Source organism: Dendropsophus ebraccatus, chromosome 9 (genome assembly GCF_027789765.1).
Source record: "Dendropsophus ebraccatus isolate aDenEbr1 chromosome 9, aDenEbr1.pat, whole genome shotgun sequence".
Lineage (NCBI taxonomy): Eukaryota > Metazoa > Chordata > Amphibia > Anura > Hylidae > Dendropsophus > Dendropsophus ebraccatus.
Window position 1 is genome coordinate 30,405,544 of NC_091462.1, and position 20,620 is coordinate 30,426,163.

Below are 20,620 nucleotides of genomic sequence, written 5' to 3' on the forward strand. Positions count from 1 at the left end.
CATAACAGCTTTCCACCACAGTATCCTATAACATGTTATCAGAAGAACCAAAACCAGAACCTCATTTAGATAAAATTTAGTGAGAGAAGGTCCTGTCCTCAAGTTGCTGATACTCTCATGACATGGCTCAGTAAATTTATTTACTTTAGTAATAAGGTTTGAGTGGACATATTGGTAAAAAAAAGAAGTAAAAAGCAGTGCATAGAACAGATTTACAATTTGCGAAACTACAATAAGTTCATGTTCCCGACAACCCGAACGGTAAGCATTTGACTCCCAGTGGCCGGAGAAGATAACCGCAGGCCTAAGGCTGCTTGGAAAACATGAATACAGCCTGCATCCACCTTTTTCAGCCATCAGGAGTCAGGTGCAGAGCTTTTGAGGATTTGCAGACTCAAACTTACTATATAGTTTTGCTCATTTCTATATAGGCCTCATTGCGTAGAACTGATACAAATTCATCAAGTATTATTTTTTTTACCTACGGTCATACAGTGTGCATTGCATTTCCACACTAGTACACATGCATATCAGTCTATATTGTGGACCCACAGTACAGGCAATTCAGTGTGCTGCTCCATAGTGCATTCATGCCGCACCTAATTGCTCCCTAGAAGTCATCTGAAATGCATCGGAGCATGCCATGTTTTTTTATTCATGGATTCTTATGGCATCTGTATGGAAAAGAAGCTATGAATGCCTGAAAACCTGGAGGCACCTGGGAGTATAGTACGGGCCAACAGAATTCATTCCGCATAGGAAATATGATAATTGTGTCATTTCAATAAAACAATCAGAATAGGAAATATTTATCATGAGTTCTACAGCGTATTAATAAAGATGTCTCCGGCATGGCTCCGTTTAATGACATTTTCTATACCGTGGAGACAGTATTGATAAATACTGCGCCACCTCGTTCCCGATTTATAGAACAGCTCGATTATAATAGCCGATCTGCCAAGGGATAATAAAATTAGCACTAGCCAACTTGATGTATTCACCTTCTAAATGGCTAGAGATGTAAGATTTAGTGGCGCACACCTCCGCCGCAATAATGCAGCACACATTTACTTTTACATCCTCGCATTTGTCTCAAAAGAATATTGCTAATCGTTGGGATATCCCAAGATTAGCAGATTTATAGCCTGAGAGCCATCTAAAAGCCATCTAAACTGTATAGCAAGTTATTCTCACAACTAACGACAGCGAGGAGACTTAAAGGAAAAGTCTGGCTTCTTTTTTTTATTTTAAAATCCAGCAGGGGCAGGAGGGAACATCCTAAGGAGCAACTACTTAAAGCGTAACTGTCATTTCAGGGTCATTTTTCTGAAAACATTAAATATCAACAGTACAAGCGATTTTAAGAAACTCTGTAATAGGTTTTATGTACTAAAAGAGTTTCCTTCTGTACTGAAAAAGCAATCTCCCAGCCTCCCCCCTCACATCAAATGAAGCAGGATTTCTGTCTCCATTATGTGGCTATGGAGAGGGGAGGGGCTGTTAGGAGTGACTGAGCACGGAGGATTTCTGCAAAGCACAACACCCTGCAATCTTCTCTCAGTAAGTTCATAGATAAGCACTGACCTTTCTGACACCTGAATTTAGCAATTTAGGTGTCCAGAGAGTCTACAAACAGCTGACCTTCATGTCACCTCTTCCTGCTCCCTCATCTCCCTCGGCCCCTCCCCCCTCCATAAGGATAAAATGGGAGAGCAGAGCCCGTCTTCACTGGCTTCTCTGTAATGAAGACGTGTTTGCCTGATAATGCACAGATAAGAAGTCAGGGGGGGAGGCTGGGAGATTGCTTCTTGAGTACAGAAGGAGGCTTTTTTGGCTGATGAAACCTATTACAGAGTTTGTTAAACTCGCTTAGACTACTGATTTCTGCAAAAAAAAAAAACATGACAGTTACACTTTAACTCTCCCCGTGCCTGCGAATCACTGTGCCAGAAGACCCGGGACCCCCGCTGGAAGGAATTTCCCCAAAGTTGTGATGACGTCACCATTCAGGGGAAAATGCCCGACCAGGCTGATGGACAGCCCGCTCAGCCAATCAGTCATTGGAGCGGTGTCCTGCCCCAGTCAATGACTGGCTGAACAGGCTATCAATCAGTCTTTACATCAGCTGAGAAGAATATCCCAGAGGCCGGCGAGGGTCGCAGAGTGGCAATCCGGTGCTGGACAGGCGAGGGGACAGGTGAATAGTAGTGGGTATTAGTATGTCCCCCCCCCGCCCCTGCCTTTTCCAAAAACAATTGCAACCCCAGACTAGGTAACCCAAAGAAAATCTTAGCCAAATTTCTTCTAGGAAGCTAAGAAAGGATTTGGGGATTTTTCTTGTCCTAAACACATTCTCAGGCTATGTTCAGACCTTGTATGAGACACCGGCCGGAACTGCTTGTCTCAGAAATGGGATGATCTTTAGCACTGCAGAACTCCCCACAGCACACTATGGAGCGTGCGGCCGGAGCTGCTGGCTCCATAGTGTGCACTGACAGGGTTTTCTGCAGCCGCTATTCAATGAAAACTGACATGTCAGTTGTTTGCAGTGCCGCTAGGGATCCCGGCCGGAGCGCATACTATGTGTATACGCTCCGGCTGGGATCCCACAGACGGCAAGGTAACGTATATTTTCGTAATGATTACGGCCGTTGTTGCAATTTGCAACAACGCCCGTGGTTTTACTAAAATATACGTTGTGTGAACATAGCCTCAGATTACACAAAATGATGAGGACAAATTTACAGGTGTAATACACCACAAATTTTATGATTTTATGATCATAATCCCACCAATAAATACTGTTATCAATCACAAACTGAGCAATATTATTCTAATATCCAAAAGTTAGGTAATATATAATGTCATAAAGTGTCCCGGTCAATTAAAAAAGAAAAAAATTTACAAAAGTAAATTTGGTCGTGATTAGAGTCTAGCGAACCGGGTTTGGGTTCGAGTCCATCCGAACCCGATCGTTCAGCATTTGATTAGCAGTGGCTGCTGAACTTGGATAAAGCTCTAAGGTTGTCTGGAAAACATGGATACAGCCAATGACTACATCCATGTTTTCCACATAGCCTTAGGGCTTTATCCAACTTCAGCAGCCACCACTAATCAAATGCCGAAAGTTCGAGTTCGGATCGACTCAAGCATGCTCAAGGTTCGCTCATCTCTAGTCGGATTCTAGTTGTTCAGTTAGAATGAGGAGGGAGAAGTGCATGGCTGAGCGCTTCACTTCCCATCTTGCTGCCTTTTTTAGTCTCACTGTAGGACATGGTCTCTATTGTAAGGCAGAGATTGGGGTGAGCTGGGGAGAAAAGTGCTCAGCAGTTCTCTTTTCATTGTGTTGTGAACATACCCTAAGTATTTGTTAACCCAGAGAAATTCTTAGAGCAAATATATTAGGCTGTATTAGTTATAGGATAATAAAAAAGGATCCTGGGCCCTCATCCCATTCTTAGATTAGACAAAATGGTGTCTATGACAAACATACTGTGGTACACTGCAAACTTTATATTTGTATCAAAAACTTTTATAATCCTCATGTTACACAATATTATTTTAAACTCACAAATCTCAAAATTAGGTAATACATTTATGTCCATTTTTATTTGCTACTATTATAAAAATATGACCATTCATGATCTCTATATAGGCGCAATGTTAGTAAATTGCCCAAATGTTTCCTGCAATACCCAAACTAACCACATGGTGTGCTGTTAAGTAGGGAGAACTATCAATTAGTTATACTGTTAATAGCCAAATAATCTGTATCAGCATCTAGTAGTGGAGCTATTGAGTGCTATAATATACTATTAGCATTAAGTATCAATCTATTATTAGTTGTGTATGTTGTTAGCTATATGTGTAATACAGTACAGATACAGCCAAGATGAGCAATCTTAAATATTCTAATTTACACCACAGTTATTTCTAAGGTAAGAAGAGTCAGGTGGAATACATCAAGTTTTATTCTTCCCATCTGTATTTTGATCTTGTCCTAGAAAATACATGTTCTCCATATTCCAGATGCTGCCAGGGTTACACATGATATTACATCCTTTTCTCTGCAACAGCTGGGGGGCTGTAGACTACCCCTCGCCCCTTGCAATAAGCCTTTCCTCATCTCCTAGTACTGATCAGATATAAGCTTGTTTATATTGTACCATTACTGACTCCTTCTCACCATCTGTCAAGGAAGAGCTGCCTGCTTTCAGCCACAATACTGGCTTTATTCACTGTACAGTAGATTGCCATTAAGCCCCCAATGTAACATAAAGGTCAGCTACTTCAATGGCTCTACAGTCAGTACAGTGCTTCAATATTGCTATGTATAGCCTCCTATAATCCCATTGCAGTGTCATGTATCATCTTGGAATAACCAATTACATAGATACCATCATCTTAAAAATGATTAAAATTCTCCATTGCGCATGGTGTCGTCCGTCAAGAGCATTTTTTTCTTCCAATAGTTGGCATCATGTATATCGTATAGTCTGATCTTATTATGTTATTGAGTATGGTTTAGCCAAAGCCAACGAATTGTGTCCACAATACAGTGCAAGATAAACAATTTTTTTGTATTTCTGGGAAAAAAAAAAACTCAAAAAGATTATATTCCACTTCACTTCTTCACCTTACATAAGAGAGAACCAGTTTCATTATTGCCTTTTCTTTACTCTCAGCTCAGTACCAGTACCAGTAGTAAGACAGATTGGTTGTTAGGGACTAGAGATGAGCGAACGTTCGGTATTTGATTAGCTGGGGCTGCTGAACTTGGATAAAGCTCTAAGGTTATCTGGAAAACATGTATACAGCCAATGACTATATCCATGTTTTCCACATAGCCTTAGGGCTTTATCCAACTTCAGCAGCCACCGCTAATCAAATGCCGAAAGTTCGGGTTCGAATCAACTCGAGAATGCTCGAGGTTCGCTCATCTCTATTAGGGACACCTTTCCCTAACAACTAGTGATAGGTGAACTTACCAAACGTTCTGGTTCATCTTACCCAGAACCCTCGGCATTTGACTTACCATGACTGGAAAAGTTGGATGCAGTCCTAGGGCTGCCAGGAAAAATGGTTACAGCCATGTTTTCCAGGACTCCATTGGGACAACAGCTTACCTATGTGATCTCTAACATATTTTTAAATCACTTAATTTACCAAAAATGACAACATACCTTAAAAAAAAATCCTGAAGTCTTGCCCATAAGGTATCTCACTTTCCTGCAATTTGCTGTTGACTGCTCGATGTTAGAAGAATTCCATCTCTAGCAGTCACCAATATGGAACACAGAGGGTCAATGCTTCTCTCTTTTACCACTTATAGGGGTTTTTGCCTTCCCCTGGATCAACACAGTAGGGTTTCCCTAGGTTGAACCTAATGGACTCTTGTCTTCTTTCAACCTTATTAACTATGTTACTATAAAGTTCTGGAAAGCTGCCCCTTGTGTTCCTATCACTTTATGTACACAGTGCTGCTTCCTGAATGTAATCCCCACACCTTTAGTTTGTCGTCATCTTCATCAACGTAGCAGCAGTAACAGCTTCTTAATGCTTAGTTTAACCTCATGCTTGCTGTCCTGCTGCTGCCTTATTAATGTCCGTACACATAGCACCTTGCTGACCCACTGTGATGATAATCCACATCTCCTTCATGCCATCTATAGTAGTGTACTGTGTATATCATTCCTCTGTACATTGTCAGCATGTTCAGTCCAGTGCACTATTACAGTACTACTGTATGTCATGGCATAGTAGAAAGATTTAGGTGATGTCCTCTGATTACCTAGACGAGTAAGGGATAGGAAGTCCAGGTGTGAATATGCTGTGCACCATGGAGGGGGCTCTCAGGGGATCAAAAACAGCAAAAATCTTCCAAAAATCACCCTTAAACCACTCTCAAAGGTTAATATTATAAAACCATACAAGTTGTTAAAAATCTTTTGAAAGTATAGGCATTCTGACTCATTTTCTTCTTCTAGTACTAACTCACCAGCAATATTCTAGCAGTGTCATTTGTTTCATCCCAGCTCAGCTGCAGCCACACATTTTGAGCCTTTTCATTATTGCAGCCGGGGTTATATAATCCCCACTAACACCACCAGTAAATTACATACTCTGCTGTATAAGACAGGAGATCTCCCCTGTGTGCCTGGCTTCCCATGAACTACATTATTACAGCATCACCTATCATACCCATCCTGGCAGTTCTCAGACATCTCCTCTCCCCACCCAACTCCATCCTTATTGTTTCTTTGTATGTTCTACAATGTATAGAGGGTTGAAATACTTAGCTAGAGTTATTAAACTTACCTGAACCACAATGCCTGCTGCTAACTGCTGTTATCAGATTGCTCAGCATATCCTATGAGATGCAGTTTGACACAGTTCTTCTCTGCAGATAACAGAGAGGAATGAAGCTGCATCTCATAGGAATACACTGAGACTCAAGTTAAGAGAGGGTAAAGAAAGAGAAGTTCTTTGTCACTGATCTATTAAGCAGTATCAGTGCACCTCTGAGTTTATGTAATGGTAAATGTGGGCTGTATTAGGAGAAGCTTGTCAGAGGGTAGAAGGAATCAAGATGGCAGACAGAATATAAATAGAACATCAACTAAAATAGGTATACACACAGCACACCCAAAGGCGATTACATTATTCTCTTAGTTCTCATACTGAAAGCTATCCAAATTTAATCATCTAGCTTTTTGTCTATGCAGGGGATTAATAAAACTCTTTGGAGAATAATGGACATAAAATGAAAGAAAGGCAGACACTCACTTTTGAAGTGAACTGCAAAGTTACTGTAATCTAAACCTCAAGGGTAATCATGGTCAGGAATGACATTGAAACTACTACTTGGAGTTTCTTAAACGGGTTATCCTGTGCTACAAAAACATGGCCACTTTTCCCCCTCTCTTGTCTCCAGATTGGGTGGGGTTGGAAACTCAGTTCCCTTGAAGTAAATGGAGATTAATTGCAAACCACACCTGAACTGGAGACAAGAGTGGGGCAAAAGTGGACATGTTTTCGTAGCACTGGATAACCCCTTTAAATAGGCCTAGAGTCTTATTGCCATAATCTTCTGATGTTATAGTGACTTTACATACAGTACATACAATCACCAAACTAAGGCTGAAATTTTAGGAAAACATTTCAGAAAAAATGTAGGGAAAAAATGACAACTCTTTGTGAGTAATAGCTCCATTTATAATGTAGGTGCCATAAAGATCAGCTGATCACTATGGATCATATCCCCGGACCCATTGCCACTGCAAGGTAGATGAAGTCTTACACGATTGACGTTTAGAGTAATGGTAAACTATTAGAGATGAGCGAGCCCGCTTGTTAGAGTATAGGATTTGCGAGAGCATCCAGCTAACTCAAAAGTGCTTGATACTTGAGCAAGAACCTGGTGTTTGGTTAAAAAAAAAAGCTTGTTAAAGGCTGCTGTAAAGCCTTTCCACAGCCTTAAAGGGTACCTGTGGTGAGATTTTTTGCTAATCTGGAAGGTTAGGTCTCCATGGATACAGAGACACTATAAGACGATAATGCATTATCGTCTGACTGCATCTCCATATCCATGGAGACCCAACCTCCCGGATCAGCAGAGGTCCCGTTACTGATCCCGGAGGGGCAATTGTGACAAGTACGCGGGGGGAAAGTTACAGTAACTGCTCTGACCTTCTATCTGTCTTCACTATCGCTGCTTAGCCAATCAGCAGCTAAGGCGGGACTGCAGACACTTAATTGGCTGAGTTGACTCCTCTCAGCTAATCAGCGGCTGCAGGGGTGTCCTGCTCAGCCCCTGATTGGCTGAGCGGTGATAGTGAAGACTGATAGAAGACTGAAGCAGTAAGTATAATTTCCATGCTCCTCTTTACACAAACAGATTACAGTCTGGCTCCCAGGGGATTAACTTAACCCCTTGGGGGCCAGACTGTCACTTTCAGATTAACGCTGCCAAGCGCAGGGGAAGGGGGGGGCACCTGGTTAAATACTCAAGTCTCCCATTGTTTCCGATTGGGCTTGTTACTCCAGTATTTAAAAATAATAGACTCAAGTAATGAGCACTCAAGTATCTTTATACTTGCTCATCTCTACATCACAATCAACTACGTAATACAAGAAGGGGAGCCACTGTAATCCAGTGTCCTGGGTGGTCTCCACTATAATGTTGATATGCTATTATAGGGCATATGGACGTGTGATTAAACTTGATTAAAAATGATTGGTCACCCACGCTAGCTCAGTGTCTATTGAGTAGAGTAGAGAGAGGTTGTCTGGAATATGTTTAGCTCTGGAGAACCAAGCATGTAGATGTGTTACACGGACAGCACATTAAGGTCAATAAAATTGATGCAAAACTTTATTGCCCCTGAGGTGGCGCTGTTAAAGAATTAAACATTTGTTGCTTGGTTCCTTCACATTTCTGCCTTCAATCTGCTAAAATTTTCTACACTGAACATTAAATGCAAATCAATTTTTTTTTTTTTGTAATAAATTGATAGTCGATGCGGGAGATTTATCAAACATGGTGTAAAGTGAAACTGGCTCAGTTGCCCCTAGCAACCAATCAGATTCCACCTTTCATTCCTCACAGACTCTTTGGAAAATGAAAGGTGGAATCTGATTGGTTGCTAGGGGCAACTGAGCCAGTTTCACTTTATACCATGTTCGATAAATCTCCCCCATAGTTTGTAATTTGGCTCACTAGGAATTTAATTATTTAAAAGTGTTTTTATTAGTTATATTGATAAATATTACTTGTAAATAAATAAAATCATACATTTCCATATTTTACATGTTATACCCCTAGGATAATAGATAAAAAATATAAAGACTGAATAACTGAATGATCAAAAAAATAAATAAATAGAAACCAACTTCTGGGCAAAAAAACAAAAACTGGCACCAGAGACATTGAGAAGAGATTATGGAAACCAGCTGTGTGTAATTAATGATGGCAGCAACAGCTTCCCCCTCCTACTGGTCTTGTAGAGGGACATGGATGGCGGCCAATGGAAGTATTTTAAGTATTTGTATAGCGCTATGATATCACAGATACTTAGAAGGGTTATGGTTATGCACCGACGTTTAGCCACATGTAGATTGTATTTAACTTGTAGGTTTTTCCATAGTTTTATTATGATTTATTAACCAGAATGATAAACTCTATAACATGGGCCCTGGTTCCATAGTCTACTAATGTCTTTTAATCAATGACAAATAGAATTGTAGATTGCTTAGTCGCATCAGTATTATGGAGGTGTTCTTCTCCATTGCTTCTAGGCTTCAACATGGTCACTAATCGAAGCAACATACAATGTTTCACCACATAACATGCCTATGACTTCATTATACAGTATTAAGCCAGGTTCACACATCGTATGAGACCGGACGTTGATCTTCTCTGGTGTCAGAGAAGATCATCTAGATGATCTTCATTTCTGTTAAATTGGGATGCGGGCGCACACCATTGCACACAATGGAAAGTGCGGCCGGAACTGACATGTCTGTGCGTCCACTATTCAGTGAATAGCGGCCGCACAAAACTGACATGTCCGTTTTCAGCGTGGCCGGTTGGAGTCCCAGCCGAAGTGTATACTATGTGTATACACTCAGGCCGGGATACCGTTCATTCAAACACAGCGTATCTTTTGCGTTAATTCGGCAGTTGTTGTAAATTGCAACAACGGCCATGATTTATGTTAAAGATACGTTGTGTGAACATGGCCTAAGGATATGTTCACACAACATAACTTTTATGAAAAAAAACGGCCATTGTTTTCAATTTACACAACAGACTTTTTTTCATAATGCAATAATTTACATTGAAGTCAATGCAAACAACGGCCGTTGTTTGCTACGGCCGCTGAAATAATGATCATGTCAGTTTTTTTCGGACATTGTCCATAGACTTCAATGCAAATGTCATTGAAAACAACGGTTGTTGTTTGATACTCAAAATAACTAGCGTTGTTTTGAGTGGCAAATAATGGCTGTTGTTTATACATTGTGTGAACATAGACTAAGGCTATGACTAAGGCTAAGACATTTTATGAAAACAAAGGCCGTTCTTTTTTAATCCAGTATTAGATCAGCCTCCAAATATTCTTAAACATAATCTAACATACGTTCCTCTCTTGTAAGGACTCAATAAATTCAAATTCGAATATAGATCCAACATGAGTATTTTTTTTTTTTAAATTAAAGCGCCATTGACTTCAATAGCCAATTCTTTTCACAAATCCAACGATAGTACTTTTATTTTCTTGGTGTCTATGTACACAATACAGAATAGTGAACCAAACCATTTACTATGATAGGGTCAAGATAGTATCATGCTCATTGTAGATAAGGATACCACAAAGACATACACATGCGTGTATCTGCTCTAAGGATACGGTTACATGGCAACTTTGCAAACAGAACGTATGGCTGTGTGACAAGATAAAACTATGGCTCACTTCACAAAGAAATAATAATAAAAAAAAAATTCCATTGACTTCCATTGGCTATTCCATTGACTGCTTTGTGAGACGTCAAAGCAGCAGCTAAATACACAACCAAGTATAATTTTTAAACATAAAAATAAATAAATAAAATAAGTAAATAATTCTATGTTGCTTAATAATATTATATTGCTAATCTAAATAGCCCAGTCCGCACTCTTGTCATTTCCGAACTGCTATTGTCGACTATGAGTTCACCCATTGTAATAAAAAACTGATTAAGTCTCCCGTAAAATAGCTGTACAAATACTCATTCTGCCTTATTGTCCAATATCCCTCTAAGAGTCCAGTTGTAATGCAGAGTTTTCTTCAGGGACGCATAGAAATAAATGGCACGTGATGATTTCTTATATGGCAGTTTTTTCTCCAAGCTATTGTCAGATATTGGATACGTTCCAGAGTGATGTGAAGAGGAAGAAGCGCTATTATTAGATGTGTTTGCTAAGAGATACATAATCCCACCTACAGACTATAATATCTGGTGCTACTGTGAACAACTGTGTAAATCAGAGTTGGTGTGAATGCACAACATACAATGTCAGAGCGCCTCTTACTTATTACTGGTTGCAATGGGAAAAAAGAAAATTACAGTTTTTTTTCTTATTCACATGGTCCAGCACATTGGCACATTATCTAGGGATATGGTGGAAATTGCAGAAGTTCCATCTCTCCCAAAATGGAATTCAAGCTTTGAGCATTCAGGATCTTCGTCTATTTGCAAGTGACTTCAAAAAGTTTCTCTGGGTTTGGAAGAACCAACAATCCCTAATTGTGCAATGCCACATTTCCCCTGTGGTGGTGCTGTAGGGAAATAAAACACTTGTTCCTGAGTTCCTCTACAAATTAGAGCTGATGGCTCAGGTTCTCAGCAATGAGATGGCCTGTGATCAGCTTATTGTCTGGGGGCTTTTCTAATAAAAAGTGGCTGTCACAATAGAAAAAACCCTATAATACATTTTTTTGGTTGTTATATTGCATTCTATTGATCAATCCTCTCATGTGAAAAACTGTCATTTTTGTGACTTTTTAAATATATTTTATATTTATTTTTATATATTTTTTTATACTGTATATTGGTGGTTATAAAGTTTTCCAGAAGTTTTCTCCCCAAAAAATGACATAAATTTCACCAATGCTGTATACTAAAGAGGCAAGAGTGATGCTTATATACTTTTAGATATCTTATTGGTCACTTATTAAGGGTAAAAAATATACGTCCTTCAATGTAACCAATTTTTCATTGTTAAATGTATCTAAAATTAAAAACAACTTGCATGGAAAAAAAAGATCCAATCATTAGTGTATACAGTCCCTCTGCAAACCTGTGTTTCTATAATTATGGGTTAAAAATATATTATGTAGCTGTACTCTCTTCCATGTACCCCCTTGTGCTACTAATGTCCATTCGATAGGTTAGCAAGAAGCAGCTTACAAAAGGAACAATATGACTAAAGAATCAGACTACACAGTTTTTGTTTGTAGTCTGTAACCATGGAAACACATAGGCCATCATAGGAGTAGACATAAAAAGGTAGAATATTCTAAATCAGACCTTTCTCACATACTACAAAGACATTTCTCTTGAGGATGTGATTGGTATATGAAGATACTAGTCTAATATGGAGGATTGGCGCCTGCTCATTGATCTTCGGACAAAAGTCATCACTTTTACTTTTTCATAACATAAGAATGGAGCATGTGGAAATCAGTTGATATCGGTGTATGCCGTCTGGAAATCTAAGAATCAGGTAGTGGTAACAGGCACAAAAATACAGTAGTCTAAAGTCAAAGCCCATTCAAAAAGAACTTCAAAAATGTGATATACACAGCAATATAACACTGGATTGCAGAAAGGAACGGACCAATGGTAGTCAATGAACTAGACAGTACAGCATAGGCAATACAGGAATACAATAAATAACAGGTACTTGTTGTCCAAGGTAATAATAATAATAAGTAAATATATATTAGTGAATACAGTCAGAAATACATATCTTTCTCTAAATCTCCATCTTGACATCACCCAGAAAAAGAGCTTGAGACTGAACTTACTTTGGTAACGATTGCTTCCCGCAGTTATATGTTTATATATAAGTTTATGCATATCGCTTTATTTTTTCACGATGGAAACTGTACTGGCATGTCACTTACTGACAAGTGACAACACATAGACATCCTCCTGTAAACATCAGCATTGTTCAGATATGAAGCCTGAACATCCTACCACTTATCCCCTTGTCCTCATTAAATGCCTCAGCGAGCAACAATCCCATTTCCATAGGTAACAGACATAGATTCCAGTCAGTGTCACCTTTCACAATCAATATTTCACAAGAGTATAGGAGTCCTCAAAATCCACTGCCAAAGACCTGAGCACCTGTGCTAGATAATCATATCCTCGTTCCGTGTAAACGCACCATATCTCATATCTATCTATCTATCTATCTATCTATCTATCTATCTATCTATCTATCATCTCTTATGTAATCTATCTATCTCGTATTTATCTAACTTATCCATCCATTATGTAATCTATCTATCTATCTATCTATCTCCTATCTATCTATCTATCTATCTATCTATCTCCTATCTATCTATCTATCTATCTATCTATCTATCTCCTATCTATCTATCTATCTATCTATCTATCTATCTATCTATCATCTCTTATGTAATCAATCTATCTATCTATCTCCTATCTATCTATCTATCTATCTATCTATCTATCTATCATCTATCTATCTATCTATCTATCTATTTATCTATCTTCTATCTATCTATCTATCTATCTATCTATCTATCTCCTATCTATCTATCTATCTATCTATCTATCTATCTATCTATCTATCTCCTATCTATCTATCTATCTATCTATCTATCATCTATCTATCTATCTATCTATTTATCTATCTCCTCTCTATCTATCTATCTATCTATCTATCTATCTCCTATCTATCTATCTATCTATCTATCTATCTATCTATCTATCTATCTATCTATCTCCTATCTATCTATTAGCCCTATTAATGATGAGCCAAGCCATACAAGTGACATAACATGCTCTTCCTATTTGACATTGACACCTGAAGCTGTTAGTAACAGTCAGTAATCCGGCCATAAGGGGCATTTACAGTATTAGCCACTCTCACTGGCATTAAGTCTCACAACTGGCAGCAGATCTAAAATGCTTAAGTGACAGCATGGTCTGCGAGCGTCCGCACACACTTGGTCTCTTCCAGTCTATTAACTTTGTATTTGTTATGATGGAAACACCCCACCTTCTGCTCTTCACATGACTATTGTATAAGTCACACATCTAAAATCTACCATGAGATATACTAATAACTATATTATAGCACGCACAACATAAACACTCTCACACCGAGCATCATTTATGGCGTAAGCCACAGCAATGCTCTATATACACAGTATAATGCAGATTCAGCTGGATAGCCAGATACAAAGTGATTATTGCACTGCAGGCAGAAGGATTATCTCACCCCTCTGACCTTTATCCATCCACTTCTAGATAGTTCTTGTCTTGTAAAGCTTTTTGCCAACCAAAAATACCAACACGATCATCAACACCATGAAGGCGAAACTATCATGGTGCATGAGGAGATTATGAGAAGTTACTATATAGATAGTAATCATCATAAGAGTAACTACCATGACATACAGTATACAACAGCGGTTCATGTAGGTTCTGATATACAGTGGTAAATATAAAAAGATGCATACAAAAGCAAATATTGGTATGTAATATAGCCTTACTAATAGGTTAATATCAGAGTCCAATTATTCCATAAAACATGGATGCATTGCATAATCTATAGTCATTCTACAATATCATGGCCGTGTCATCATCCTTACATCTTATTTATTCTTAATGACAATTCATTAGTTCACCTACACAGCCCACCCCAAGAAACTTCATCTAATCTTCATTATTTATTCTCCAGAAACTTTGATACTTCTTAACTGTACAAAACTTCAGCTCCATATAAGTCGATACTTTTTTTTTTTTTTTTGGTCTATTTAAAGTCCATGAACCATATGAGAGAAGTCAGGGTAAAATAAGAGCAGCAGCCCTGTATAGACTGACACAATGCAGACCACTCAGGATAGAGCTGCCCTTTCATGTGCAACATTCTTATAGACAGAGGTAACACAATATCACACTAGTATCAGTACATGAGAGCAGCCAAGGAGGCTATGGAGAAATCAGATGTATCATCTATCTATTCATTCCTCCCTCTCATTGCTATCTAGTTAAAGCCTATCTATCTATCTATCTATCTTCTATCTATCTATCTATCTATCTATCTGTCTATCTCTCAATCTGTCTATTGATTATCTATTCTGCATCTAGTAATCAAATATCTATCTATCTATCTATCCATCTATCTCATTAGCCAACTTTATAATATTTATCTCATCACATATCTGTCTATCTGTATATTTAGTTAACTCTATGTCTTCATATTTCTGTCAAATGATCATCTATGCAATATCTATCTATCTATCTATCTATCTATCTATCTATCTCTCTATCTATCTCCTATCTATCTATCTATCTATCTATCTATCTATCTATGCAATATCTATCTATCTATCTATCTATCATCTATCTATCTATCTATCTATCTATCTATCTATCTATCTATCTATCTCTTTAGCCACTTCTATATCTATTTGACCACCTGTCTATTACTCATTTACCCAATGTCTAAAATTTATTAAGCTAACTATATATTTATCACTTTATATTTTAGTCTATTCATCATTTATCCAATCTCTATCTATTATCTATCTATCTATCTATCTATCTATCTATCTATCTATCTCCTATCTATCTATCTATCTATCTATCTATCTATCTATCTATCTATCTATCCTGTCATTGTCTGTCTAGCTCTCTAAACAATCACAACATTGTATAAAGTAACACCAACCACTTCAACATAGAAACAATCTTCCCAAACAGTGACAACTCCTATGCAGTTGGCAGCCAGGACTGGAACTTGCTCTCCTATTACTATTACATTGGGTAACATGAACACAACATGGGCACGGTGTGCATCCTGCCAGGTGCAATGGTAAACATATATCTATATATATAGCTATAACCGGAAAGGGCCTGCAAACTGAAGCCTCTGTCCCCTGAAGAAACCGAGAGAGAGGGATCCACACATAGTATACAAGAAAGCAAATCAGAGTTGATGGGATGCACTGGAGAAAAAGCCAGACACATAGCAGCTACCATTTTCTGATTAATGTCACCGGCATAGAAAATCTGTAATGGTAGCAGCTCGGAGGCTGTGACATTATTAGGCGAGAAGGACCGGGGGGATAGAGAGAGCAAGTGAAGGGATGCAGTGAGCACAATGTAGGAGCTCAGCCCAGGATGCAGCATCCTTTCTCCATACATTGCACTTAGTACACAGGAAACAAAGCAGGCAGCACATACCATCAGTGCAGGAGGGATCCTCTCTATGTCCTGAGCTATCACTGCAGAGGTTGTCACCAGCAGCAGCAGCCTGCCAAACACTGGGGCTTCATATCCACATGCAAGTGATGCTGCTGCTGCCTGCAGCTGCAAGAGGCAGAGAACAGCAATGAGAAGGGGCCTCCCAAGCCCGGCAGTGGCTGCCTTCAATGCACACAAGCCCAGCCTTCCATTGCAATCCACACACGCCCAGTCAGGTTTATTCTGTGCAAAGAGAAACTGGAGCCTGGCAAGTCAATGCCCCTGATGTCACAAGCCCCTCCTGGTCCTAAACAGGGGGGCACTGCTGCACTCCCTGTATACTGAGAGGTTAAATCAAGTGCACAGATGGAGCGAGCAGGAGTGGGCGGCAGCTATTTAATAAGGAATTGCTCCTTTTACTTCTGGATTACACATATAGGAGGACACATCGCACTCCCACATAGCGTATACCTCTTGGCTGGGATGAGATGTCATTATTACCCTTCCGATTCCAGGGCTGATGTATAAGGACGAGAGCACGGCATGAGTAATCGGTAATGATGATCAAGAGGTTCTGCAGGAGCTGAAGGTTTTCTAGAACCCGTGGGGAAAAAAGAACATTAGTGCAGATTAGTCACTGGCTGTGATTTGCTCTCGTAGTAACATTAGGCTGAATGATGATGGACGTCCATCCTGTTCAGTCCGTTACCCTGCAGTATAGATTTACATGAAGGCAATAAAAACATCATATAGTACAAGCCAATGCTCCTCATTTTTTTTTGGGGGGGGGGGGCGGGGATCTTTCCTGGCAATCGTGCGGTACTTACGTAGTGCTGCGGTGCTGTAGAAAACTGACATGTCCGTTTTCTGCGGCCGCTATTCAGTGAATAGCAGCCGCAGAAAACCCTGTTAGTGCACACTATGGAGCGAGCTGCTGCGGCTGCACGCTCCATAGTGTGCTGTGGGGAGTTCTGATGCGAGCGTGCATGGATGCGTCCGTATCAAAACTAAGTGGCGCTAAAGATTATCCGGCCAGTACTGCAGTACCAGCCAGGATGATCTTTTCAGAGACCAGCCGGGTCATGGAACGGCCGGTCTCTTACAGTGTGTGAACATGGCCAAAAGGTTGATGGTTGTACCTTAGTTTGTTGGAGTAAAACACATATTAAATTATCCCCTAATATGATATAGCCTTTGATGTACAGTTGATTATGGACACTTTACAATGGAGGTCTGTCTAGTTTAGAGTCTTATTGCCATTGTATGGATGTATATACTAGGTTAAACACTGTTCCCTAACTATATCTGAATTATTACCATGACTGTCCCAAAAATAACTTTTGGTGGAGACTCTCTATAGGAGCTTTATACAGTATACATTAAAGGGGTTCTCCAATCCTGGCCACACAGTCACCGAGCCGCACAATTGGCACTCATTTCAGCAATCTAATATGGTATTAAGCGTTTAAGTTCTTTTCGGTGCCTCTACATTGGAGATTGCACATTACACAGAGTCTACTCAAATCAGTGGGCAGTCTATGTAATGTAGGACATGACTGGTCCCCCAGATAGAGGGGCGCTGTTTGTGGATCCTGAACAGATAACTGTTGTTGAGTAAGCATGCTTAGTCAAGCAAAGTGCTGGATCGAGAATCAGAGGTTGGTGCTGTTTAAATATTCATGCTGCTGTACTGACACAGTAGTGCAAATATTTAAAGAATTTAAGAGCTCCCAGCATCATTTTTTATTATGATGCTGGAAGCTCTAAAACAATTTAAATGTTAAGGGTAGCTTCACACGTACCGGAATCGCAGCAGATTTCACGCTGTAGGTTTGCAGCGAAATCCGCTGCGAATCCTTGTACTGTGAAGTTCAATAGGGTTACATACCCTGCAGTACGTGTGAAGCTAAACTTAATCTAATCTTTGTCATTTACACGTCCCTTCAAGGTATGGAACCTACAGAGATTAGTATGAAAAAGTGTAATACCTAACGGCAAGATATATTAGAACTCAGGCGGTAAGCAACCAATTGACGGCATACTGCTGGAGTTCTAATGTGTTTTGCAGTAAGGTACAGCATTTTTTTGTTCTATTTTTTGTATATTTCAGTCCTTGAAGGGATGTGTAAATAAAATATACTAAAATTAGAATGAAAAAATGCAATATGTTAGTGCAAGACACATTAGATTTCCGGTGGTATGCCATCTAATCTTTCTTGCCGTAACATATTTGATTTTTTTAATTCCAATTTTTGTTTCTTTCGTTCACACATCACTTGAAGGGACGAAACATACAAAAAATAGAATGAAAAAAAAAAGCAATAGGTGAATCAGGCACCCTACACTCTGCCGACCATATGGGTAAATGCTCAAGTCTTCTATTGATTTCAATAGAGTATGTTACGCGAGTCAAGCACTCAAGCAAATGCTCAACTTCAGGAGCACTTGAGCATTTTACTATTCGTTCAACACTACAGATGACCTCCATTGACCAGCTAGTTATCCTCTAATACCTTAAATATTGGGACCGTGGTGGGTCCAACCTTCATACTCCCCTCCCCCCCCCCCGTCGATCTCCTGGCGCCTATATGGCACTTGACCCACAGCTCTATTCATTCCTATGGAGTCGCTGGAAAAAGGTGAGTGCTGTACTCATCTCTCTCTGGCGGCTCTATTCATTCTCTATGGAGCCACCAGTGAGAGACAAGTATAGCACTCAGCTCTTTCCAGCGGCTCCATAGGTATGAATAGAGTCGTGGGTCACGTGTCGTACTCATGGCTGTATTCATAACAAAGGAGCCAAGAGCCAATCTGGAGATTGGTCGGGGGAGGGAAGGTACAGGGTTCAGACCTTCTGCAAGCCCTTACTTGTCTAGGGGACATAGGGGAAAAGTAAGTTTTAGTGCTTACTAATGGGTTTGCTGTCAAAAACTAGAGACTAACAGAAGACAAGGAAACATTAGGATTATTACCCCCTCCTTCCCTATAAACAACATAAGTCATAAGCTAGAGATGTAGCTGCATGTATAGAAGAATAATACAAAGTGCTACATGGGAAGGAGAGATGTAACAAAGCACACTTCATCTATCTCCTTCTTTGCATTATAATAAGCATAGTCTGCACACTATGGAGCTCCAGCTGATACAGAGCTACAACTCCCAGCATGCCCTGACAGCATGTAGTTTGCATCCAGTCCATAACTGGAGGTTCAGCTTCAAGAGTTAATCCCCAATCTTCTACCTAGCTCCAGTTTTATTATTAAGTATGTGTGTAGATACTGTAGTTATCTCCAATTATCTTCATTTACTGGAAAGTACAAATGACATTATCTACATGGCTCAATTCTGTTAAAAAAACAACAACAAAAAAACAAGAACTATAGGATTCTACCAGACCCCCACAGAAATAATTCCAGCGGATGAATAACATGGGAACTACTCTATCATTACTTCCAATAGAATGTATGATAGATAACTGTATACATGTATGACTTGGGGTGACTCTACAGGCTTTATAAGATTTGGACAAATTGCTTTTGGTCTTGAAAATATCAAATCATGTTTATTTGAGATAATTGCTCAATATTGCAATCAAATTCTAACCTCAACTAGCCTAAATTAAGGCATGCCCCTGAAAATGAGGCACCCCCACCTTAAAGTAAGGCACCCTCCAAAAGTTAGGCCACCCGCCACCACCACCCGGGACCCACCTAATCTCTTGTGGACCTTCACAGCTGACGCCGCAGGCATATGGGTCCATGGCCCCCACATCATGCCGCACGTCCAGATGCACACCAGAGGTCACCTGACGCATGTTCCTCCGCACAATCTTACTTCAGCAAGAACACACTCTGGATGCTGGTGAGTATTCTGGAGAGGGGTCCCGGGTCCAGGGGGGAGGGATAAATAAGAAATCCCCCCAAAATAAGACAGAATGCCTCTTTGGGGGCAAAAATTAATATAGGGCACTGTCTTATTTTGAGGGAAACACGGCAAAAAGGATGATTTTATGGGGATGCAATTTTCACCTTAGTTTTGGTGAAGTTTTACGCAACATTCATGTAATTGTTGTAGTGTTGACTGGGCGAAGGCTGCTATGCCATGGAGTAACTAACTGGGGATGACCAGTTCTGGAAACCATCAGTAAAATAGAGCAAATCTATTCAGGCTGCCAGTAACAGCAAAGAAGACACTTTCTGTGGCACTGTCAGTAGGGTAATAAAAAAGTGTTGGGCCAGATGACGCAGCAGTGCTACTAACGGTGCTCCAGAGTGGAGTTTACCCTAACAGTACGGGACCGTCACTGAGGAGGAAGTTAAGACACACGCCTTCCTCCTCAGCCTCCCTGGCTCTATCGGGGGCTATCAGCAGGTTAAATTCATCTAACCTAATGATAGTTCCCCTTTTAAAAACACAAAAATGAAAAAACAGCTCACCGCTAATGGCAAGACATAAACCTAATACTGAAAATAAAATCACTTAAAGCAGGTGGCCTCGTGCCTCAGGACCCTACAATATACTCTGGCCTAGCACATGCAGGACATGCAGGATCAAGTGGAGGCATCCATTCCCCTATCTGAAACACAGATATGCACTGAAGTCAATGGAACAACGGCTGTTGTTTTCACAC

General features: G+C 39.8%; 1 protein-coding gene across 1 annotated transcript in view; it reads right to left on the reverse strand.

Moving 5' to 3' along the window:
- Window positions 1-16,101, reverse strand: part of B3GALT1 (beta-1,3-galactosyltransferase 1) — a 272,303-nt gene extending 256,202 nt beyond the window's left edge. Inside the window, exon 1 of the mRNA XM_069985126.1 lies at window positions 15,991-16,101. The gene's annotated coding sequence lies outside the window, so the exon portion shown is untranslated. The remainder of the gene's footprint in view (window positions 1-15,990) is intronic.
- Between the last annotated feature and the right edge of the window lie 4,519 nt (window positions 16,102-20,620).